This window comes from Bombus fervidus, chromosome 9, assembly GCF_041682495.2.
Source record: "Bombus fervidus isolate BK054 chromosome 9, iyBomFerv1, whole genome shotgun sequence".
NCBI lineage: Eukaryota > Metazoa > Arthropoda > Insecta > Hymenoptera > Apidae > Bombus > Bombus fervidus.
Genome location: NC_091525.1, coordinates 4250499 through 4277060, shown reverse-complemented (window position 1 = coordinate 4277060; position 26562 = coordinate 4250499). Strand labels below are relative to the sequence as shown.

The following is a 26562-nucleotide window of genomic DNA, read 5'->3' as shown; positions in this document are numbered from 1 at the left end:
GAAAATACAATGCTACGCAATTATACTTCTTCCATTATTTTATGTATTTTTCAGAGTCTAAGACCAGCTAATATTCGAACACAAAGAAAACGGTGCATCGATCAAATAGAACGTTTGGACAAACTTATCGGTGCGAAAAAGTAGCAGCCAATCTCAACGTTCCTTTCGATCGAGTTTCCAAGAAAATCGTTTCATTCGTCCGTCCTGATTCAATTAGAACAAACGAACGGGTTATTCGAAAGGTGGTAGTGGGTTTGGTGAACGTCATCCCCGTACGTATGCAGATCCGAAGACATGGTCCGTCCACCGGTAGTGTCTGGGTTCGTGTTTAAACAGAAGAGCGCCATCAAACATTCGACTTGAGATGCACAAGAGCATTTCGCGTAACCAAACATACGTACCCAGACGCGTTGAGTGTCTAGAGGAGTAGCGAGGCCTATGGAATAGAGTAATAGAGTGTCTCGCGTGGCTAGAATGAGACAGTCGGTGAAACAAAAGGGGACGAGCCGAAGAAGAGAACGGTAAAGGAGGAAGAGAATGAGAGAGAAAGGGGTGCAGGGAGGCCGGGACGACGACAAATCCTGCCAAACACATGAGAGATACTCGAGTTGGCCGCTTGCCAAAGCACCCGAAGCTATTCGTTCGTACCTATATGTTCGCGCGAGCTCGTCAAGACGCGAACTCCTCTTCTTATGCTTTAGCGCCAAAGACCCACGGCCAGTTATCTTCTATTTTGCCGAGAATCCTACACTTAGCGTTTCAAATCTGTTACCCCAACTTTGGTTGTTTAGCATCCTGTGTTTTAACTGCTTTAACTACTCGGTGCATTTCCAAGTTTTGTTTCATTGGTACGATGATACTTTGTTGTTAGAAATCTGCGAAATAAGACAAAAACACGTACGTATACTCACGTATAGTCAATTCTATCGTGTACCGAGCTTTGAGAATCGACGGTTAACACGTAGGGATCGCTCTTAGAGTACTTGTTATAACGATGATTAAACTGCAGCTACGAAAGTATGAAAATGTACAGACTATACGTAATATATAGAAATGCATGAGATATCTAAAATGAGCTGCTCACTATAATATTCAGTGGTATTAAATTTCTATATAAATTCAATTTTTTCAGCTATGTTCACGAAAGATATGAAATTGCATAAAAATCAGCAATCTAATGATGATTCTACAGATTTCGAAGTCTATGTATGTATATCGTGTATGTTGTGTTTTAAGCGAAGACGCAGCGGACAATCCTCTACCTTAGTCACAATACGATTTGCTCTAAGAACTAACTTTTGGAAAGTTGGCACACGCGGACTAAGTTGTTCTTTGCAGATCTCTAAACTACGTCGATCACAAACTGGTTGATCGTTCGCGAATCGTAGGAGAGGAGTTTTGCGTCTTGAGGAGAGAATCATAAGTTTCGAAGTTTTCTAAATGTTAAAAAATGTTGTGCCTTTCGCTTTACACTCAAAGAAGTGTTTACGATAGAATGATTGATAGATCATTCGAGCGACTAAAAATATTTATACAAAGCATTTTCCTCGGGCCTTCATTGCACAGATGGAAAGAACAAATTTCCTCGATCAATTCTTCTTTCTCTTCATTGCTTCTTTCTATATCTGTTTTCTTGTTTCTTTCGTTTTATTCATCAACGGCTGATTGCAAACTTTCCAGAAGTCGAGCGTACGTCGATCCTATTACTTCTGCTCGAGACAAACGATTCGTACCCGTGCAAAAAATTATCAAAGGTACAGAGACGTCGGGTAAGTAAAATAAGATAAGAAGTACAATAAAAGCAACCGTTTTACCTCATCTACCTCTCGGTATCTACCAAAGATGTTCAACTGTAACAGCAATCTTAATGTAATGATGACTCTTTCCTAAATATTCTCGTTGCACAGATTGTACCAGAGATACGAAGCAAAATCTAATAGTCTCGTTTTTCCAGTATCGTTTCCCACGTTTCCCATTTGTTAGAGATGTAAGGAAACAAATAGGAAATAAATTCCTCAGAAATAAATGCCAGTATTTCTTATTAAATATTTCACGTTACATAGAATAATCGAAGATCATTTCACCTCATTATTATTTCCATAAATATTATTTAATTTCATTTCACAAATTATTACTTTTGATGTTATGTTAAATAAAATCTGTCAAAATCTGCTCGAATTGTCTCTCGCGTTTTAACATATATTTCATGTAGAATGATTTTTTCACCTTTTCCCCACATTATTCTGATCAATTTTCTTTGATTTTTGTAAAATACGTATAATGCGTATAATATATAAAAATTATCCCAATTGTACGAATCTATCTGAAACCAGGACGTATCGCAGAATTATCGCAATACGATTATAATATTACAATAGGGATTTACTATAATATATATTAAAATTTGATCGCGTATTGTAAATATTACAATATGACCCTCGACAAACGGTACATTTTGAAATCTGGATACGATCCTGATTATGAATTACACGATTCTCATTTTATCCTTAAATTAACGTTCATTTTAATTTATTACGATGTTATATCTATTACATTTCTTTTTTCTTTTGAATAATTAAATATATCAAGCCACAAGCGCTGTATCAATAATAGTGTACTAAATTATATCACTAGTTGTCCCATTAATTGATTTGCCAGATAACGTAGGAGGTATGTGTGACGTGGACGGTTTCGAGTGTGTTAAATATATTATTTGAACATATTTCAAAATGAATCTAGATTCCGAGTTATTGGGTTACCGCATTAATGCAGTGTTAATGTAGACTGCTCACATAATTGCGCTTTAAACAGTAGTCTTCCATATTTAAACTAATTATGTGATTAAAACGCGTAATGTTGTAAAATATCAGCACTTTATAGCAAATAGTAAATGAAATAGAACGATTGTATTTTTGTTGATTCGAAAATGCCGACGTGATTTTACAGCGATTTAAATAAAACAATCAACATTTTATTCATTTAATCAGGATGTGCGACGCGTGTGACAAAAGATGCGATCAATCTAATTAAATCCAACATGGAACAACGACAAAATAAAATCGTCGCTGTCGTGTAAAGATAGATAAACGTGAGCTAATTAATATTTGACATAATATCCCTAACAAACGGCCGATACATTGTATCGTTTGATCGATCAGCCTGGCAAAGTGAATTGATATTCAGATTATGTACAATGAAACCTGGGTAACAATGTAGCCAAAGCAAAGGTAGTTTCGATACTATCCGCTTCATGATAATAACTGTCACCATTAACTCACTGGGGCGCTATCAATATGCGCAAACAAGCATGCGTTCGCGTCACGAGCTCACGGGTCGACGATTAATTCGTTAATTGGCGCGTGTGAAGTAGTCGCGAGGGGCGAAACGAGGAAAGGAAAAAATGAGGCAAAATTAAATGCGAGTGAGAATGGGAAACAGTCGGAGAGAAGCAACATGGAAATTTGCGAGTACACTGCTGTTCAAAAGTGTCTGGACACTTGCTTATTTTTCACTAGACGTATCTTAATTACGTAACTACGGTCCGCCACAGACGCACCTTGGTACGTAACTGATCAAATGCTTCGAGTTCATAATGATTTGCGTGTGCATCGTTATCAAAAAAAAAAAAAAAAAAAAAGAAAGTATAAAATACCACGAAAAACTGGTAAATCATACAAATACATTATCGAAATGATTGACCGCAATGTTGGAAGGGGTAAAGAACTTCGAAGAGATTGGCGAGCTGACCTGAAGGAAAGCTGAAGAGGACCTGCTATTCGAGGAGTCGCCATCGGGAAATTGAAAATTAACGATAAAAGTGCTACTTTAAATTACCAATCCATTAACTTGTACACTCCGATTAAATTCACGCATACCGTTACTACAGAATCGATCAAAGTGTTCGTATACTTATGGACGTTAGCGTAGGAAAAAATTGCAGTTGGTGGGCGAATACCTTCGTCATTAACGCTGGGGATAATGTTTTTTTCTCCTGGTTGGCTGCTCTGACTGGTATAATGTAACTGGATATATCGCGGCTGAAGGAGATGGATAGGAAGAGCGGACGAAGTGGCATCAGGGATGAGAAGAAATAGAACAACAATAGACGCGAGGGCTGGTGAGGTAAACGATCGGCCAAGGTAGCGAGATGGGGTGTCTAATTACGCTCGTTTGCTACCCTTCTCCCTGGGACGACTGTAAGCGGGCATCCCTTCTTTCGTTAGTTTTACCCCTTTTTCGTAAAAAAGCCCTTATTTAGTTTAACGAGAGGTAGAATACACGAGCGAGTTTGCGACTCGGCATGCCGCTTATGGTGTATTTCTGCCCCGCACAAAAGCTACGAAAATGGAATATTCCGTAAATCTTCTTATTCGTGTTCTCTTCTATGTCCGATCGTTTTCGACGTTCGTTATCGGATACTTATCATCGGTTATACTCTTCGATATTTTCGCGGACGCGGTTTCTGTATCAATTCATGGCCATCTCTAACGAATCAAACGGCGTTTTTATAGATAATAATAACGGATGAGGAATTCCCCTTTCACGAGGTTATCGCGAATTCATTGGAAACGGTTCTGTTAAAATGATTACGTGCTTCGACGTTACCTTTGAAAGAAGTTGAAAGCGCTAGTCATTTTTAATTCCACCAATTCCACGAACCATTCTTCGAATTTTCATATTACGATCTTGTACTCGTCTCAGCAAATAAGAAGGTTTGGAATATTTTAAGAAAATGTTTAACATAAAATTGAAACGACAAATCATGCGTGAGACTTTTTGTATAATTTGTTAAAACTGTGATAATATTTTTTGAGAAAGTATAATTGGAACGAAACTAATCGAAAGAAACTGGCAAGATTAATTACCGTATAATTAATTACCTAGCATATTAATGTTACATAATATTTCTTATATTTTCATTGAAATATCGATATTTCGTTTCACTAAAATATCTATAGTGTGCTAGCAAATATTTGTTAAACAATGAAGTAATTGAATTCGAACAATTTGTTATTTGTTAAGGGATCGATAGTGAAAATATTGGTGGAATGCACCTTTGTCAGTCGACACTGACACACTTTTTTTGTAACAGTTGATATGTAAAACCTAATTTGGACGCGTGTAAGCTGAATTAATCTGTACAAATAACAACGCTAACGCATCGAAGTTATTTAAGCTTGTTTTATGCATTTCGTGGGCAACAACGTAAAATTCTCGCAACATTCCATTACATTGCGAAAGCCTACTTCGCTTTAATTCATGCAGTATGCATTAAAGGTATTTACACGCAACGTGTTTTGAATTTAACATCATGGACTATTATTCAGTCAGACATCATTTAGTCAGATGCAAAAGTGCGAAATTTACACACGATTAAAAATGAAAAAAAAAAATGTAATATTAAGTCGAGATAAAAGCGCTTACTTTACTCGAGCTTACTGTAATTAAAATGTAATAAAAGAACACTTTTCATACTTTATAGCTGCAGTTAATATAACAAAATTTGAAATATTTTTATAATACCATATCTTCGTGGTTCTAGCTTTATACTCAAAGTTTCCAATCTGTCCAAGTTGAAAAATGACTTTCCAATGTGAAACGTTTGCATGCTATGAGCACACGAGTCCGTATATATTTTTCACAGTATCGTATAATTCGTATTTTCCAAAATATCTCTCGTTTTATGTCTAATCGTTCAGTTCTAAAGTAATTTAAAAACAGTACTTTAATTTTCTATGATAACATTTCGAGTCCTAAGACAACTGGTTACGAAAAAGTGAATCCAGAAAATATCTGCGAAATGCAACGAAACGTTAATATCGGCGAAAACCGCACGCCTGATTTCCCATGAATTTTTTATCGCAAGTCCATCGTAACCCGGACCGAAATTTTCTTTTAGCAAATGTTCAGCAATGACTTACAGAATCGTATCTCTTCCTGATGCGTTCGAACCAGCTCAAATTATTAACTAAATCAATGCGAGCAGCGCGATTGTGTTAACGAATCATATTCGCTGTTCGGAAGGTCGGAAACGCCTGTGGGAGTATCACTGCGTTAAGTCGCGGTGAAACAAAAAGCTCGAGGCGATTAAACGAGCACCGTAGAATTGCCAAGGACTAGTTTGCAAACCTGCGACTCAAATTATCGTTAATTTAAATGCTCCTACTTGCATTCGACGCGCAGTCGTAGCAAACGAAAAGCGGAAGGAATATATATATGTAGTATATATATATATAAAAAGAGAGAGAGAAAGAGAGAGAGAGTGAGAGCACAGTTGAAGTTTAAAGGGAACACCATAAAAGCTTAGGTGAGAACTGGAACGCCGATGGAGCGCCTGAAATTTTAATATCGCCTATGTGTTGAAATTGGAAATTAACGCCGTATCGAGTTAATGTCGTCGCGGTGAATCTGGCGAGGAATATCGACGATTCGATTTGAGTGTTTCGCCGGCCCGTAATTTGTCGAGCGACATTTTCGATGACACGATTACGATTGGAAAATTCATTTCCGACATTAATACGCTAATATCACGCTGTTAATTATGCCGCACGATACGCCTGCTTAAGAATCAATGGAAAAAATTAAACGATTCGACGCGGAATTTGTGTAATAAACGAAGACAAGAGAGTATCTTTCTTTTTTTTTTTCTTAAGTAGAAAAATTATAATTGGATCTGGAGAATGCAGAGAGATCGAACTTGAACGTACAATGAATTTGTATAGATATGTATATTTGGTTGAAACTTGTTCAATTTGGAAGAAATTTTTATAAATGGCACGAGCTCAAACTTTGTTTCCTTGCTTGTATTATGTATTTTTTCATATATATTTCATTTTAATTTCTTTCGTATATATTTTACGCTAAAGTTGTCGAGTATTTATTTAAACACAATTGTTTCCACTGAGCAGCGATATAAATTTTTATTTCGATTTAAATTCGTTAACGTTAAATTAAAAGTCTGTTTAATAGCTTTCAGTGTCATGTAGAAATGATCATTTACACACTTAATTTAAAGTAGTCGAAGCTTGGAACATTAAATGCAGCTTCAATGTATGAATATACTCTGAGCAATGTACAGCTAAGAGGCACTATAGCTATCCTAGATGACAATGTTAAGCATCCTACTTTATATACACGTTCTTAAGCTAAGTGACATATTTCCAATAAAGTCCATAGACCGACAACCTCTACAAAAATCAATTTCACCTCTTAACACGATGGTTACATCATTAAGGGTATAATAAAGCAAATATGTGTTTTTAAATTAATACCGAATAAATAATATTATAAATACAGAGCTATTTCTGCAACTATCTGCAAATCGTTGTATATAACTGTGTACACACCAAATTGAATTGGAATTTACAGATCAAAGACCGTACGGTATTTTCTTTTTCACGATGTTTTTAAACTTTTGACAATCAACCATCGTTTTGTGAAAGTAAACAGAATTAAGAAGGCAAACTTTTAATCGCATATCACGCAATACAATTGTACTAGAATCGATAAGAAGAGCACGTGAAAATATTTCCTTGAATTTGATTTATTCACGAGAAGCCATCGTGCAAGAACATTTTTTACAAAAACAATTTTCCTTTGACAATTCCTGTAAAAATTACAACGGAAAAACGCCTACGCTGACGGCAGATATTTTCTTTCCGCGTTCACCCTATTTTCGTGTACAATTTAACATCGACAAAACTATCGACAGAACTCGTTATATTCGCTACATAACAGATCGCGCGGTACGTGTACATGTGCGGTCCGCCCTCGAGCAAAATTTTTCATTTCCCAAGGATTTTACTATCCGATATTGTTGACCACCCGTGTGCGTCCAACGCGAGTCACGACATTTTTATTCCCCCTGTGGATTCCATAGAAATCGTGCGGTATTAATTGAGACGCAAAGTCCCGACCGACGGTAATAATTCTCTTTATTTGCACGTCCGAAACTCGGTGAACATTTCGACGATCGTTGCGCGGACTTCATTATTGTGCAGTTAAAAGTCGCGACAATTATTAATCCCGTCGGTGAACAGCTCGGAAGAAACGACGTACAGCGTCGGTTCCAGCGACTACACATTTGTCTTTTTCTTTATGGTATTATAAATGTGTAACCAAGAATATGACTTTTAGAATAGATGTTCTATTTGATGGCGTTCGCGTATAAAAAAAAATGACGGGAGTAGTTAACGGTGAAATTCATCTTCTTCGCGAAAGAATATAACACGCAATTAAAAATACATTAACCCGGGCTATAAATGTATTTTCTCTGATAATAGTTTTCGTTGATAATAGTTAGCTCGGCTAGCGGGGAATAACGATGGTATTTAACTGTGAAATCCATCTTGTTGCGATGTAACGTAATATACAACGAAGGAAATTCCATCCCCTTCTTATCGAACCTTTCTTTTATACTACGCTAGATGGGCGAAGACAAAGGGTTTCCTCGTCCTAGTGAATTCTTTGAACAATTTCTGGAGTTAACTTTTGCAGGAAGTAATGCGTGCCTACTGCGAACCTCGAATTTCTATATCTAAATTACGATCTCGATTTAACAAATAAAAAGACGTTCCATGTTTTTAACTAACAACAAATTACGAGATATATCACACATTGCGTCGATATATCAGATGATTGTTATCCATATGGTAAGAGATTTTTAATACAAAAATTACTGAAATTGATAGCGTATCGAATTAAACTTTATTTCATTCGCAACCATAAATATTATGTTGCCCGAAAAGTTTTTTTCGTTTTATGAGGAAATAATAGACGCACAACGTTTTTTGTTTTATATTATTTTGTCGAATTACGTACGATCCATTTTGTTCTATTGAGATAAATACCGCGACATTTCACAGACTTGATTTCGCGTTTGTATGAAGGTGCACTGTTGTAAAAAACACGTTTGCGGAAGAAAGAGACTTTTCGAACAATCTAATATAAGTTATTTCTGACGGAAGTAATCGTCAAACTTAATTAACATTATGCAATTTAATAAATATAGGAATTTAGCGAAGATTGAAAAATATAATCCGGTCGGAAACGACTGGAAGAACGCAGCAGGATTGATAATAATTCCAAAGTCATCCTTTTTGTATTTGACTTTGCTATCAATAAACCAGTAATTCTAAATTCGCTTTGTTCTGTTTTAGCATTTCAACCATCGAGAATTTTAATTTAACTTTACGAGGAAATCACCGGAGTATTTTAAAATAAAATAAATTATTTAATAACGGAATAAAGTTCTTTCTATTCCGTAGCTCTTTTTTTACATCGCTGTTATAGCGACACAGCCCTCCAGGGCATAGGAGACAATGTATTCTTAACATACGACCGGATACATTATGACTACCTTTGAAAACGAACTTTTAGCCACATTCGTTAAGCCGATTTCCCAGGACGCTCTATGGAAACCGTTTGCATTATCGATAGGGCTTACCGTTGGGCCAAGTGATCGAACGGTTCGATGCTAAAGGCTACGTGGAAGTTACGAAAACGTGAGTAATCTCACGAACAACGACACGTTCCCTTCCTCTCTGTCAGTGGTATTGGACCTCTATCCCGAAAAAAAATAACCATAATTTACCAAGTACGCTGCAAGAATTCGTAGTAGACTTCTAGATAGGAATTTAAAGCAGCTGAACATTCTCTGAGACTATCTTACATACATAAATCTCGATTAATTTCCATCACTTGGAATAATGCCATGCATATTTGGGAAATATCTAAAAGAAAGATTATTGCCGTGTCTGTGTGGTCGATGGTGACACGATTGTGACTTTAACAGATCAAAATATTTACTCTAAATTATGATACATGAAAAAGAAATTTGATTATTTCTTACACATCTCTTACGAACATTGTGATCGATCGATCCAATTGTGAGTTTTTGCCACTTAGCTTGGTTTAATGTCTAGAATGCTTTAGTAACATAAAGAATTATGTAAAATTTCTAAAGTAGGATTAAAAAAAAGAGCAGAAAAAGAAACAAATAAACAGAATTACCGTGATAATATTATACATATTTCTAAATATTTTATAATATTTCAAATATGCGTTCAGATAAAATGCTATATATGAGAAAATATTTCAATATTCCATGCTAAGCGTATTCAGATTTTTATATTTTACGTTCCGTTGATTTTATTAAATAACTAACATTCCAGGGCTGAATCAGTGAGCTCCTCTAAAAGATGAGCCTCATTTGACCTCAAAGGTTCAAGAACGTAAATGTTACTCATCATTCCTTGGAGTGTCCCTTTAACCTTTTGCACTGGAAAAGTAGCTCTCACCTGCCACTCAGCTTCATGCAGCAACTCGAACAGCGACTCAGAGGCAAAATTAACAGATATGTATGTCGCAACGCAGCAGATGGATTGTTTGCCTCTTTGAATCTCAGTCAAGGCTCTGTTACAGTTGATATTTTCCAGGATTGCAGATCTATCACACTTTCGTGTCACTGTGACACAGCCGTATTATCCATCTTTTTTTACTTTCATTTTCGCTTGCATTCGCTTCCACCGATCTGCTATTGATTTACAGGTCAAACTACGTGCACACAATGAAATAGTTCCGAGAATTAACGTTTAATAAATTGTAACACTTCCCACAAGTCGATATTTTTGCTTCAGTTTAATAAATAATATGACATCATATAATTATTAACGTAATATAATATTATGTCAATATTACAGATAATATTATATAATATAGTATTAATATTATAATGAATGGGATTATGTCGTGCGAATGGAGATTGTTTGAAGCGAGAGTGTGAAAGAAGAGTGTTTAGCGCTTAAAATTTTCGCATGAAACGGTATGCGCGGCTATCTAAAGTTTTAAGTGGATATGCCCGAAATCTTTTCGAAATGGCTGAAAGAGATGGAGAAACAAAGAAGAAAAAATACGCGTGTGGAAGCTTAAATGCTTCTGCAGAATAGGTGCGGGGGTTAGCGAAGAGCTAGCTAGAGTCAAGAGTTGAGAATAGAGGGCGAAGAAAGAGATTTTTTCTTTTGCAGAGAATTAGGAGTAAAAAAACTTGGAGTGAGAAAAGCTAGAGTGGTTATTGTTACTGTTATCTTATCATACGATATACTTTTCGTTATTTTACTCGATATTTTACGAATCAAAACCTTTCTACGATGTTCGAAGAACGTACTATATCTCGTTTCGTTATTGAAATAAAAATTGTTTATGGTATTTTCAAGAACAGGGATAAGTGGTTTCGTATGATAAAGACAAAAAGCCTCTGCACGACATTCAGTCTATATTTTAGATTCGATCTGGTTAACTGAAATGTGTGCACGATGGTTTAGATTTTTTCAAATCTACTGTATATCGATACGATGTGATATTCAGATATGGTTCCTAGAACGAGGATAGTAGAGTTGTAATACGTCGTTGAATATCGGCAACGATATTCCGACCGTACGGTTTCTTACCACTCTACATTCAAACATGTATTCATACATATATTCTTTCACGCAACCAAATGTAGAACGTAAATTTGATACAGAATTTAAAGTACATAATTGTAAGATAAATAAAGCTGTTTAACATATTATCTTTTTATATCATTTAATATGCCGTTACCGATATAGCAGATTTATATTTCATCAGGTCCCCGGTATATACATATATTTTTAAAATCACTTTCATCAGATCATTGCTGGGTTATTAATTCACTACCGCGTGCGCTTAAGGTCATAGAAATCTGTGCCAAAGTAAGATATGTTATATCTTAGCGCACTATGGAAGAAGGGAGCCCTATATAACTATATTGCTATCATTCCTTTTTTAATAATTTTTTAGCAACTTGACGTACGTCCTACATTCCAGACGTCAAGCAAATAAAATTTTTGTCTATGTTCTGATTCTATAAATCCTCTCTCGTTGAACGCGTTAATGGCAAATCAGAGCGTTGCGATAGGTCAGAATCGTCGCGTTCGCGGATAGAAATTCAGTATCTCCTTCTTACCGGTCGTCTTATTTCACCGTAGTGGACGTACGAAAATTAGGAACATCTGTGACAAAGAAAACGGATATTCGAGGGAATGGAAAGTAGCCAAGTCTGTCGCAACGAGAGCCGGAAGATGCGAGAAATTCGATGGCAGTGGCGGAGGAGCGCGGTATAGGGCGCACTTTTGCTCGTGCATTCATAAAGCTGGGTCATTGCCGAGCTGTCGAGTCGGTCTTTCTTGTTTCTGCAGAGCTGCGTCGAGATAAGTAGCTGCACGGTCTGCGCGCTTTGTTTGTTCAAGCTTCTCCTTTCTTTGCCTTCCTCCTTTCTTCTTCCTCTTTTTCATTCTTTCTTCTTCTTTTAACTGCTTCTTCTCTTTCTTCTCTCTGCCGCTTTCCCCGTCTTTTTCTTCCTTCTTCTTTATGCGAGCAGCGTTATCCCTACGAAGAGAGTCTGGGTTCTCTTCACTCGCAAGACACGGTCGTTACGATGCATTAATTATTAATACAGACTTCTGGCATCTAATATCCACTTTGGCTTGCTTTTCTTTCGACCGCGTTATCGTCGTATTTATCTCAAGCACCTCGCAAATAGCCGATTCGTGCTGCTGCGCCCTTCGCGCCGCTGCCAGATAATACCGGCAAACTTAATGATCGCCATAAATCACAAATGGCTCGGCTAGCAATTGTTATTATTCTTTGCTCGCTTACAAGCTGTTACGCCCGTTAAACGTCAGATTTCATTACCTGCCTTTGCATTCGCCAAATCACCACGCTCCATCCTGAATATCGATTGCACGACTAATTCGCGCGACAGACGACTTCCGATCGAATCGACTGGTTATACACAAACTCATGAAAGTGTTCATTTTCCATAGAAAACTTTTACGTCCATTTTTAACGTGTTATTAAATTAATTAATATCGAAATTGTATTACCGCTATAATGAGTAGACCGCGGATTTTGATGCAAACTTGTACATAATGCACAGAATATAGGGAAATAAACGAGATAACCAAAGTAGCGCTGTTCGTAATATTTAGTTGGCAAAACAAATTTCTACTTAGGTTCAATTTCGTTCGATGTACTCGTAAAATATAGCACGAAATGATCATAACTCGATAAAAGTATGAAACTCGTTCGGTTGGTAAAGAAACTACTAACGAACTGATTGCATCGCTCCTTACACGTAACAGGATATTTTTCTGAATTTGTTAACGCTAAGAAAAGAAATAACACGGTTCGTTGACATAATCCGACGTATCCCGTGCGAGTTATGCAAAATCGGCGCTGGAAGGAAGGCGGAACTATAATGCCCGACAAACTGGCAAGCAACGCAGCGCTCGTTATCGACGTAATCGATTTCCAGCTGGATCGGCCGACCCGGGGGCTGTACGAACATTTTTTACTTATAAATGCTGGCAGTTCGTGGCGCCGAAAACGCACCTCGTTATCGTGATTTTTCGTGCATGTCGCCATTGTAAAATTACAGCCTAACTAGGTTTGCCGTTATTCGAACGCGGGGATCCAAGGGTTGCATAAACACGTCGAAATGCATCGACCCGAAATGGCTGTTGCCGTCGTTTACCGAGCCGGCCGTGAATAAAATGATTTATAAATTGACAAATAACGGTCGGTGAATACAGATGAAGAGAGAGAGTGAAAGTCAGAAAGAGAGATGGCTACGAATTTTGTGGAAAGGGACGAAAAATTTGAGGAAAAAATTGGAAAACGAAGAGAAAGATCGAGAGCAAGGGAGATCGAGGACGGTCCTCTCTTTTTTTTTTTTACGTGACTGGTTTTTACCACCATCAGCAGCGATTGAAGTTCGGGAGGATAATTAATTCAATTAACGTGTGCGAACTCGCGCATGCATTAAATACACCAAAATGATTTTAATTAAAATCGACGAGTAACTACAGCGACGGCTAGCGACCTGATCGTAAGTATGTGTAGATGTGACATCGTTGCGCGTGGTCCTGGTATTTCTATCAAAAACCGTGACAATATACAGTCGGAGATAAAAGTGAGTGGGAATAGATATCATTCAAGTTTTGTCGAATATGGCTTGTTTGCAAAAGAATGTAAATCTCAATTTCAATTATTTACTAAATGATCTATATATCATAGAAGGGTAACACTTACCGATTACGCTAATATAAAGCGCACACAATGCGAGTAAATTAAATACAGACTTACAATAAAATAACTAGAGAATAAAATCGGAGGAAACTATTCAAACTGTACTAAATACGATCGAGTGTCGTAATATTGATATATATAAGTCAACTATATAACATTAATACTATTTCGATTAAACTTCATTGAAACATACTTCTATTAATTCACCACTTAGTTTTGTTCTCCACTGTACAATTACGCGCGGCCTATAATCAAGAATAGTCGTATCGACTGACGTTAAAAATGCACAAAACTGGGAAATTGCATACGAACAATAATAGTCGTTGCGGTATATACAAATGGCCCGCGGAGATCGTAATCGGTCTGGTCCAATCATACACGGTCATCAAAAGGCACAACTCGACGACATTGTCGTTTCGAATAATTATTATGAATAGAATTTTCCGGTGGCCTGACGTCGCCGCCGTGTTTTGTCAATCAATCCGATTTCGCGTGAAAATACTTCCGCCTCCACGGCTGAGCTATTATTCGCGTGCTCCTGACGTGTACATCGCGTTACATCGCGTTTACGTTACACGTACATGTACGTTACATGTACGCATCCTAAATTCACGGATGCGTTCCTCTGTTTCGCGAAAATTGCACGGTCTATGTCATCCACCGTTATATGCAACGTTAGGTCGATAATAACAAGACAGTATGGATTCATACGAGTAGTTTTTGGGAAAAGATATTGAAAGCTATAGGGAAAGTTTGCGAGTGATAACGGCAGATAGGAACGTATTGTGAAAAGTTACGCTTGTAGATTAATCATATATAAATGATAGATTTTTTATCAAAAAGATAAACGAAAGACACAGAATTTGTTATAGATAAATTCATACGTTACGAATAATTCTGAAAAAAAGTAGAACTTCATCTAATATTTATTTTATCTACCAAATATTATAACGAATATTGTACTTTGAATATTTTATTTGCTTTTGTGTATCCTGCGCATCATAGTATTTCAAAATTTCCAATAAATGCATAAAAATTCACAGTTTAGCAATCAATAATCAAACACATATAAATTAATCGACAATTTAATTAAAATGTATCTACTCCAACAATAATCGTTAAACATCGCACAGATACGAGTTTGACAAATGAAAACTGATCTAACATGTTGTCATAACTTCTATGGACTGAAATCTATTTAATAACTAAATTTTCATAGCTAATTTGCAAATTGAGAAACCGCAGTGGACGCGAATTTGATTTGTGACGGTTTGAAATGCAATTTGGCGAAGCATCGGTCACTTTGTAATGGCTTTCCCGTGCAAAAATATAGAAAGTCGCGCAGCGATAGAAATTCATGATGATCCTCGACAAAACTCGTTTGATTGGTCCGCATGAACTTTCGTCAAAATTGCATCTCCCGGTTCGATCTGATTTAACGATCGAATTCTATCAACGAACGCATGATAGAGGTAATGAAAATCTACCCGCATAGATTTCAGCACGAACGTGAATTTGATTTGAAGCTATTCAGAATAGTTTTCCTCCAAATACCTGACATTCTATGCCACTGTCGGATTCCCGAACAGAAATGTTGGAAATACGAACAAGCAAAAATTCATGAGGCTTGTCAGCAAACCATGACGTTTGTCAAACTTGTTGAAAATCGTGTTTGCTTTCATGCTAGAATTTACTGAATTTAACCGAAAAAAAGATCGGCTATCGAGAGCAATAGAATTTTGCTTTGAATTTAAAATAAGCGGTTTTATCTATTGTCGAATTTAACACAAACGATAGAAAAATGTGGAAAGTCCGAGAAAAATGAACACAGTAGATATGATTATACGTAGAGCGGAGAACAGCGAGAGATATTAAATATTTCTATAATCGACGAATAAAGTTCTAGTTCTACAAAAATTAAATTCTTTTCGTATCGCACAATTATTTCTCTTTTCATTCGCATAGTAATGAGAATGTTCCATATTTCATGTTCATAACAAAAATTAATTTCCAATGAACAGTCGAATGATCTTCATCGCATGCTGCGCCGTTGAAATTGTCAAAATTTTACAAAAGACTGATCAGAATGCAGAGGCAAAATTGCGAATTCGTTGGTGCATAATTAGGTCTGATTTAATAATTGAATTTTGTTGAACGTAATCAGATTCGACTTCATCGGTGAGTCCTGTCTGGCGTAAATGAATTTATATCACGAGTCAAGATAGAGTAAAGTCGTAAATTAAACCATCGAGTTGCAACCTCGAGTGATGTATTAGGGTGGTAGGCACTCGGAAGAAATCTTCAGAGAATCATATGTTAAAAGATGTATAATCTTCCAATTAGTAAGTCAGTGGTTCCTTTAATATTTATATTATTATTTGTGACTCAAACATCAAATCAACTACTGACTAACAAAGGGATCTCTTTCCTTCGATTTTGTTTCATAGAATGGACAAGATACGACAAGGCAGTATACAACATTAATTAACTTGTGTAACGTTGAAAATCATTAACTGTTTTAAATTTCTCGATCGGATTACCTTCCACATCGTTGTCGTTTCACATTTTAAGAATAGCTCCAGTTACGACGCTGAAATTCTTGTCAGGCAGAATGGCTTTTAATGCAACAGGCCAAGAATGACCTACTTTATGTCTTCAGAAAGTGGTTCGAAAGCTTAGGTATAGTCTTAAAGGATGGTTTAACGTTACGACAAACCATCAGTGTCACTTCGCGATCACAATCTCAACGTTATTATGCTAAGTACGAAGCATTCGTATTTTATAACGTTCCATTCTATCAAATGAATTTTTTATCATGATATATGTAACAATCGATGTACTAAATTCATAGCTGAGAATGTTGTAGCCATTCTTTTGTTAAACCTTGTCTTTGAACGATATCCACTTTCATTGCTGGATGATATTGCAAAATTATTTTTATGCCAAAGGCAACATGTAATCTTCTTCTCTTACGCGACCAATACAACAAAACGTGCAATTCTTCAATTAAGTGGAGCAGTAGAAGCATCGACTATCGTTGGTTGAGACATTCTGCACAGTTATAAGGCATGTCGTGAGTCGTGATTGCCGATTATGGTAGCGCAGTCGAATGTGTACTTACACTTGGCCGTGGTTCGATAATCGCAGTAGGAGAACGCGGTCTAGCGTGCGTCGCGTCAGCCCAATAGAAGTGGCGCGCCGCACTGATAGGATCGTTATATTGGCAACAAAGTCGAGCCACCTCGTTGCTGCTAGCTGTTAGCAATACTTCGACGCTTCAATGTATTTACACACTGCAGCCTGTCCACTAGCCACGGATTGCTGTCGTCGACGACCAAACCCATTGTTGCTTCTATAGACTCCGTGTCAGTTTCCAAACCAGCTCTAATAACCTAACTATGCTTCGCTTTGAGTTTCTCCAACGGATCTGGAAAACGCTAACTCACAGCGATACTGTTCCTACTTTCTCACAAGGAAGAGTTAGAATGGTAGATTTGCTGAAAATTCTTATTTTTTTATTAATTTTAAGACTAATACGTAGTCTTGTCTAAAAAAAAGATGATCTTGGAAAGTAAGAGAAGGGCTAGAAAGACGAGAAAGAATCTAACGACGATTACGATCTAAGATTTGCATCGAAGAAATAAAAAAAAGGTACGTAATTCAAGACAAAAGGCAAACTTTTGTCCATGTATATTTTATAAAGAATCGTTCAAAATTAGAAAAATTCAAAATCAAGAATACAATATTGTAAATCTAGAAAATTATTGCGAAGGGGATCACAAATTGGTCATTTTGACTATTCTGGTGATCCTAGCGTTAATCGAGTAAGTTAATTTGCTGTGCATTTTATTTGAACAGTATTATGCATGATTAATGTTGGGAGAGAAAATACCAGTAGATTTCGTTTGCGTCATTTATGTTGGTAAAACAACGTTTCACCGTGACCAAATCGTATTTCGCCTGGAGATGTGACGTTTAATCGAGGACCTAGGAAAAATATTTGTCAGCCAGTGGGGAATACTACTCGCTCAACTGATTTAAGAAGGGTGGTTACGTCGGTAATAAATTCGTATAACTTTATAGCCTGCTGCTTCGTATCGTTATGTGCAATTTCTGTACAAAGAATGGAGTTTCGCCAATCTTACGTATACAGGTAAAGAATGTTTCTCACAAGATATACACATCGTTAAATGTTTCATTAGTTTTATGGTTGCTTTCTAATGCTTAATCGTGCTATATTAATTATAGACGCATATGGCGGCTACAAAAAGTAATAGTACATCGCTGCATTTATATTCTAGTTGATTACCATGTACGATGTCAACTTACATATGTTCGATGTTCTTAACAATTTACAAGTATGTAAAAGGAATGTATCCCGTCGTATTCACAGCTCGATGCTTTAATTCTTAATCCTTAGTTGTTAAGTCTCCTAATGGAACTCGATGCTCACTTCAAATATTAAAATAGTTCACGAGGATGGCAGTATGGTTAGCAGTATCCGCGTTATGGTACCTCCGTGAGCAATTATTTTAGGATTACAGTCACTGCTTGCTGGTTTCATACATGGGCATGTCGTTTTCACTATGGGAAAACTTTTAATATTTTCAAAACGGCTGCATTCAGTCACATAGTCGCTAGTTATTTGTTTCGATGCGTTAACCGTTTTCGACGAACGCTGACAACAACAATCAGTGTATCGTTCGCTCGAATAAATCCCTGATATCACTCGCGAATCACCTGTCCATTTCTATTTCTCTACAATTGGAAAACAATAAAACTTTCCTGCTACCGTTCACCTGTTTTCATCGCGAATAAAATTCTGTTTTCTCTCTTCTACAAATGAAACTCGCGTACATTCAATATCGCTTGGTATTCGACGCAATTATCTATCGATCTAATATTTCACTGAAATAATTTGGCCAAATATTTCAGTCGTAACCGCGTACTGTAGAGATATTGGGATAACGAACGAATCAGGTATCCTTACATGTTCTTACGAGGCCATTCAGGTGTATATCTGTCGGTGACGCGTCTGCAAACATCGTTTGGCACAAAAGCGTGTTTAGATCCCTGTCACAGATTGGAGGAATACTAGGTAAATTTGTATCTATCCCATTCGAGGTAGCAACGGTTCTTACACGGTATGAGTTGAAAGGTACGTGTTTCTGTGGAGCGTTATCTGATCGTCGGATAAGTTTGAATTACTGCTTTCATGGCTCGCTTTGGATCTTCTACATTAGTTGTGAATTCATGTGTTCTCACGGCTAATGAGATTCTTGGTTCAGGTATGAAGGGAATTAATTTGCCACAAGTGACAAAATACATTGGTCTCGAACCAGTCCAGTAACATTCACTGATTCGAGAGACGTGTTTCTTTAGTTACATAACGACGAACGTTCTTCTTGCATCTCTATGATTATAATACGAGAAGGACAATATCGTGGCTAAATTTATTTCAGAAACTAATGTGTAATAATACGTGTTCAGAAGTACACTTTATATTTTCTAAAACATTAATGCCTTTCAATTGCCATAAATCAATTTCTTTTGCTCGTTGATATAGAGTTGGAAATTTTGCCATGAATATACATTTGCAATCTAACGCCACTCAATGACAATCAGATAATAATCAAGTAATAATATTATTCAACATTAACTACAGAATCATAATTTAACAACAACTTGACAAAAACGAAAGAATTAGATACATACTAGTCTTTCTTCGAATGATTATCGATATACACATATTTCAACCACCTATTTCAACGTCTTCAATATAACACAACAGGTATTAATAATCTACATATCGCGGTTGCATTATTTCCTATGAAATACGCGTGTTCTACACACAGTCGGTTTTAAATTATTCAAGAGTAAACACAATCGAATAAGCAAGCCGCATTATTTTCCCGGCGAAGTCGCATTAAAAATTTAATAACGCTTTGCCATGACTGTTCGCTTCTCCAGGTGTTTCAGGTCGTACTCCAACAGCCTGTCTCCCCGAAATAATTAAATTCACTAGTATTTACCATTCCATTTATGCGGCCTCGTTGAACGAAATTTCACTAGGAGTTTTCCATTGCCGCGAGGAAACAGAACGAGAGAAAACGTTCGACAAAAGAGACGAGGAAACAGAACGAGAAGCATCTTACGTTCTTATCATCGTCGGAATAAATTTGAATTTCGGCAAAGAATCTTTCATTCGATGTTCGTGAACTATTTTTACGGAAAAGTACTCGCACGAACCAGGCGAAACAGTCACAAAATTACCAAGCGTTTAAGTTCGCGAGAGCACTTTCACGAATGTTGCTCGGCCTGTTCGCCATCATTGGCAGGCCGCCAGATTTCCTCTACATTAACATTTTCGTCGAAGAATGAAAAAAGACAAAGATTTTTCAACCAGGGTCTAGTCTCGAATAAGGTATTACCACGTTGGCCGTGCTCCCCCTCGCGCCTTCATTCTCATAATTCTCGACCTGTTTTCGTCTCTTTTCATTCCCGACGTGCTCATCTCCGAGTATCTGTCTCTTTCTCACAAATCTGACACTGCAATCGTTTCCTAGCGGCGGGCGAACGGAATAATGAATTCGGCCGCGTACTATTAGATTACGTTACGTTGACACTTACAAACGCTGCGATGAATATGATATCTAATTTAGGGGCGTAGATATGGCTAGCGTCGAGGAAACTACTCACAACCCGCTTTAACTTGGTGTCGAGAGCCGTGGCGGTCGGACGGCCATTAAATTGAGACGGCACCGTTTCTGCCTCTCCAGGTGTACTCTAAATAATGCATACTGGCTACTGCATAATAGACGATCGTAAGATGTCCGTTACCGCGTCGCGGTTACAAATGAGCTAGTCTCTGCTGAAATTTTTCAAGCGTTCAGGATCACATCGTCAAGCGAATACCGCTGGGCGAATTCTGTATTTTTTCTCATTCGGAAATTTGAGGCATTTTCAGTCAGACTTGAAATCGTTGACTTGGCATTGTTATGATAAACCTTGTTGCATCCCATACTGTTCAAAGTCTGAGAGAAGCAAGGTTAGTCATAACAATGGCCCACTCAACAATGTTAAATGCGACAATCCTAGCTATGAGAGCCTCAGGACTCTGGCTTTCATGCGTATAAAACGTACATGATTAGACTTATAAATCTAACTTATATAACTCGTATACATTTTTTATAATCACGTTAAAAAATAAATAATATTTATTTACATTCGCATTCACATCATAAAATTGGCGAAGCGATGACATTGGCTGTCATTACCACTTATTTTGCCGCTTAGCGCTTATCGCTCTGTATGATCACGGTTTTACGAGGATTCCTACAGTTAAGACCTTCGTCGGCCAAATGTTCAGCAAGCTGAATTTTCAAAACCGTTCATTTCCGTGAGAAATGAGCCTCATTTTCGGCTTTAGTGAAATAAAATAGCTAAAATAAAATGCCCTGCAAAACGTTACGGTGCGAATAGCTTGCAAAGTCTGCTTCTTCGAAATTACTTATGCTTTTTAACATATATGGAGATATATAATAGTAAATGTGTAAAGTCCCAAGTAAGTTTAAAAAAAAACGGTTATTTGTTAATAAATGTTATCTTGATAGCAGTAGAAACTCTTCGTTCGTCTCATGCAGGAAGCTTGAAAAGAACAGAAAGTCAGCAACTAAAGATAAAAGTGTGATTCAACAACGATTGTTAATGATCTCGTTATTTGGAATTTTTTAATGATTTTCCATCCATCTATAGAGCTACACAAACAACCTGATCCTTGCTCCCTTGGGCAGAACTCGTAGTATCATATTCATTAAAGGCACGTTGCATCTATAAGCAGGCTTAAGTTCCTTTTTGAATCTTCAATAACCTTATAGACTTCATCAGTTCGATTGAAATTCTATTCGGTAAGTTTCATAAACTACTAAGTAAGAGTTAGGGTAAGTCCTGCCTCCCCTCTTAGTGGTTTATGAAACTTACCGAATAGAATTTCAATCACATTGACGAATCGACACCGAGTATCCAGTTTGGTAAATTTAGGCTCCTAATTATGCACCGTAATCCACGCAGGATAACGAAATTATATCTACAATTTATTATATCTATTTAGATTTTATTTCTTTAGTGACATTCATAAAAAATCGAAATTTTAGTAAATACCCGCAATCTGTTCACTCGAACTCGACGATGTCAACATGGTAAGTTCGTCAGCAAATTTTCGTGTTAGTGGTAGTCGGATTTTGCATCGGGTTCGTTCACAAAGTTTCATCCTTGTGCGACTCGTTGATAAGGCATCAGGTTCCTCCGCACGTGATTCTATTCCTAGAGCTCCCTGATAACGCATCAAGTTCCTCGTCTTCAATATTCCCAGCGGCTCCATCATTTCCGTCAGGTTCGTCCGTGCATCTTACTAATAAATTGATAAACCATATTCCTTTAGAATATGGGATCTCTCGCCGGCCTCTCGCGCTACTCGAATCTTGTAATAACCTCCACGCCCTCCAAAGGTGAAAAGTTCCATAATCAATGCTAAAGCTTTGAAGATTAATTCCGACTTTGGTTTCTCAAAACTACGAGAAGATTAAATTCTCTCTTGTCTACTTACGATATTTGTAACATTAGGTTATTTCATAAGTAATGTTGTTTATATATTCGAACGTTAATGTATCCAAAAGTTATTTGTCAAATTGCATTGCGATCATCGAAATCGTATTTTGACTATATTTATTAATTACATAATTTTGTATCAGCGTATTCGGTTGTTCCATTTTTTAATTCATTTATACTCTCTATATTTGATTCCCTATTAGCGATAAATGGTGGCAACAAGAGGGGCACTTATGTAAAACACCACAACGTTGTTAAAACTGTGTTGATTGGAAGTACATACATATGCTACGTGAAATGTGAAGCTTTACGTTTGCATAAATCCTATGTATAATGAATTTATGTTACCTTCGGTCGTTAATTCAAATGTTGCGGGACATTTGTAATCAATTCGATAAAATGAAATTTTCAGCAACGTGAAATACCGATGGATTAAAGATGTCGATCACGTAGATGAGTTTATTGGTACGGACAATGTGCAAATAAAGTGTTCGATATATTTCACACATGCATGGTCTTCGTATAAATGAATTCAGAACGAAAACAATTTGTTTGAATTAAGAGCTGTTCATCAAAAACTGACTCATCATCAAAAAGTACGATACAATTTTGCTTCATGAATTTTTATTTTTAGACATCACATAAATTATTTAACTTAGATCGTTCCACTTAGTACCTAATTGAAATATAAACATTGAAACTGTAATTGTTTAATCTATAACTTGAAGATCTTTTCTTGGCTGAAATATTTCTACTTCAGTGGAAACAAGACTATGAAAGAAAAAAGCAAAGAGAATTGCTTCTACTAAAATTTAACGTTTGTATTTTGAAAACGTAGTTAAGACATTAATCTTCTATCATTTAATTAAAAATTATGTTTAATTATGCATTATTCTACATTATTTTTTCCAAACCATATCTTTCTTCACCGAGAAAAGTTCACGATGCCACGAAATAAATTACATAATAATAACGTCGAAATATTTTTAAAAAATTTACATACAAACATTCGACCATTTATTTTCAGAATTTGCACATGCTGTGTTTAATTCACCGAATATTAATCTTTTTTATGAATTCCTTTTATTGCGAACGAAAGTTTGTTAATTGTATCGAAATATGACATAAAGCAATATATTCATAATTGAAAGATCGTTTACCGTTTAGCGATCATCAACGATCATCGCCTATACTCCATTATTTTGCGCTTTGTTTGCCCATTTGTATGTGATTCCCTTTTGGTCACGTGACACGTGTTGCAAATAGATCAGGACTTGGATGAAATGAGGCCACGGTCCGAAATCTCGATCGATAATTCGCAGCCCACGAAAGTGTAATTGAGTTTTATTGCATTTTAATTCAATAAAAGCTTGTCCACGTTACTGAAATGCGATAATCAATCCTACCGCCATGGTAAACGATATTCGACACAGATGGAAGGCAAATGCGATGTGACACAAGTCATCTTCATTAATTTGCAAACAATGATGATAAGCGAAAAAGTGCTTTTCACATACTGTTCTCCTAAATTTACCTTCAAGATGCTTATGCGTCTTCTTACACTAAATAAACTTGTGGCTAATGAAATTGAAAAGTTTACAAAAAATAGACATGGATCAATTTGGCTTCTGGGAGCCTCATTTATCGGTCTGTGATCATTTTTCTATGTGTCATTTATATTTTTATACCTGGTATCGGTGTCAAAGAAACATACTTTGAATAAGACAAACAATTTCTACTGATATTTAAATTAATATTTAAGTTAATAGATCAGCGATCATGTTCTTTTTCAGCCCAGCTGTGTACGTACAGTGATTCCAAAACATATTGGTATTTATTGTAGTATTTACGTATTAATCATTTAATACTACTAAAAATTTGATACTCCAAAAATCAAACGTATAGTATCTGATTAAAAAAGGGCTTCATTCAACAGCTTGTAGCCATTGTAGATTAGAATATTATGTTGTTTTCAGATACTAACTGACACTGATTATTTGTTACAAAATAATGGGACAGATAATATTACAATTTCTATCTCGCGTAGGTTCTACGAAGCAGCTGTATTTGAAAGATTCTAGAGACGAAGATGAAATTTCACGGGGCACGCTGACTTGAAATGCTGTGTGCGCTGTCACGCGAACGATCAACAAGTTTCCTATTGAAGTGGAATTAAAAGTAAGGTATAATAAGATTCACGAAGAGAATCGATTTCCTGGAGTAGTTTCGAGTTGGTTTTCAAGTGGTTTCTCCTGGAAATTGTTTGGGATAAGTAGGGAACGATTTTCCTAGCTAGCGTATAACGAAGTTACCTTCGAAGGCATCGACGATTCGTTAAAAATCGCTAGTCGACTTGTCGACAAACGATAAAATTGCTAATTAATGTTATCGGGTTAGATCGATAGCGGAAAAACATTATGGTAATAATGAAATAAAATACGACTCCGGAGGAAAAATAATCCAGACAGCGCTGTGTCTATAGCTTTCCCGCTTTATGTTTCGCCGATCAAAGCAGGATATCTCTATAAATATTTACGGAGTGCAGCTTTTGAAAGTAATACGTGTAAGATAGAAGATATAGATACGTGTTAAACTTATTATATAATGTAATATCTTGTAAAATGAGAAAGAACAAACGCTCGATGTTTTGAGCACTCAATTTTAATAAATAGAGACTAGAATACCGATCAAAATGCATTATACGAGTTCAGTAAAATATGTATAGTTAATCGAAGTTACGAAATAATTATTCTTCTAATTCTAACCACTTCATAAAGCGTACACGATCAATCAATATCAATTGTAACACAAAGATTTAAGTATCTGTCTCAAAACCACGTCAGCGTGGCGCCCTGTCGTTTCGTCGTTCCGCTTCTCAACTTACTTTTCCAATTACCTTCGACTGCATTTTTATTTCGAATGTGTCGGACCATTTTCCGTCAAGTTACACAGGCCCTCGGTGTTCGTTCTGTCCGCGTGAATACACCTGCGGCCATATACATATATACACACGAGGAACCGCACGCTCGTTTGCTCATCCGTTCGTTCGGAGAAACTTATTCGAACTCCTTCAGATCTTTTCCCCTGGTAAGCTGATGATCTTCTTCAGGTCGGGACTTCACGTCCGGTAGTTCTCGGAGGATGTATTCGAAGAGTCTTCAGCAGGGAAATACGATACAACAACAAATGTAACGAAGTATAATTCCTCGGTATATATGTATGTGTATATATATACTGTACAGGGCGATTCATAAATGCATGCCCATACATCGGCGGGTGAGACTACACACTGAAGTAAGTAAAAAGTATTGTATGAACTATACATAGGCTAATGTGATTAAATTCATTCGTTTAAACCTTCATGATGGTTGGTGGATATCACGTCTTTTCATTTTTCAGGACCAATCGCGTTATACATTGAACGTTACAACTCGCTTCTTCAGAGCAAACCCGAAACAGTTTCATGTTCTGTAGAAGCGAATTATAACGTTCACGAAACATTGGCGCAAAAGTGTGACGCGTAACATGATGGATCATGAAAAACCGAAGGAGCAAGATATTTTCTTTCGTCGTCTATAATTTGAAAAGTATGAAACGCAGAACGCATGTACGTACGACATTTTTTACTTGCTTAGTCAGTAGATTTATCCCCTGGACCCGCATTTCCGAGTCACCTTATAGATACCGTGGCCTGGCGCACAATAGTAGATCAATGTTCCAAAGACTGGTGGATACAGTTTCAAAGAGTAATATAATTAGCAGAGGCGTACTCGAGCAAGCAAATACATCGGCCTGAGGAGTTTCTAGAGGATCCTATCGCTCTCCGCCACTGTGGACGTGATCTTTATG

The 26562-nt window shown here is 36.7% G+C and overlaps 1 protein-coding gene and 1 long non-coding RNA gene across 3 annotated transcripts in view; one reads left to right on the top strand and one right to left on the bottom strand.

Moving 5' to 3' along the window:
* Sol1 overlaps nucleotides 1–26562 on the bottom strand; it is a 531756-nt gene that overhangs the window by 125482 nt on the left and 379712 nt on the right. The window lies entirely within an intron of this gene.
* LOC139990704 (uncharacterized) lies at nucleotides 64–25447 on the top strand. The gene is made up of 2 exons (XR_011800633.1): nucleotides 64–897; nucleotides 24761–25447. It is a non-coding gene; the product is annotated as an uncharacterized lncRNA (long non-coding RNA).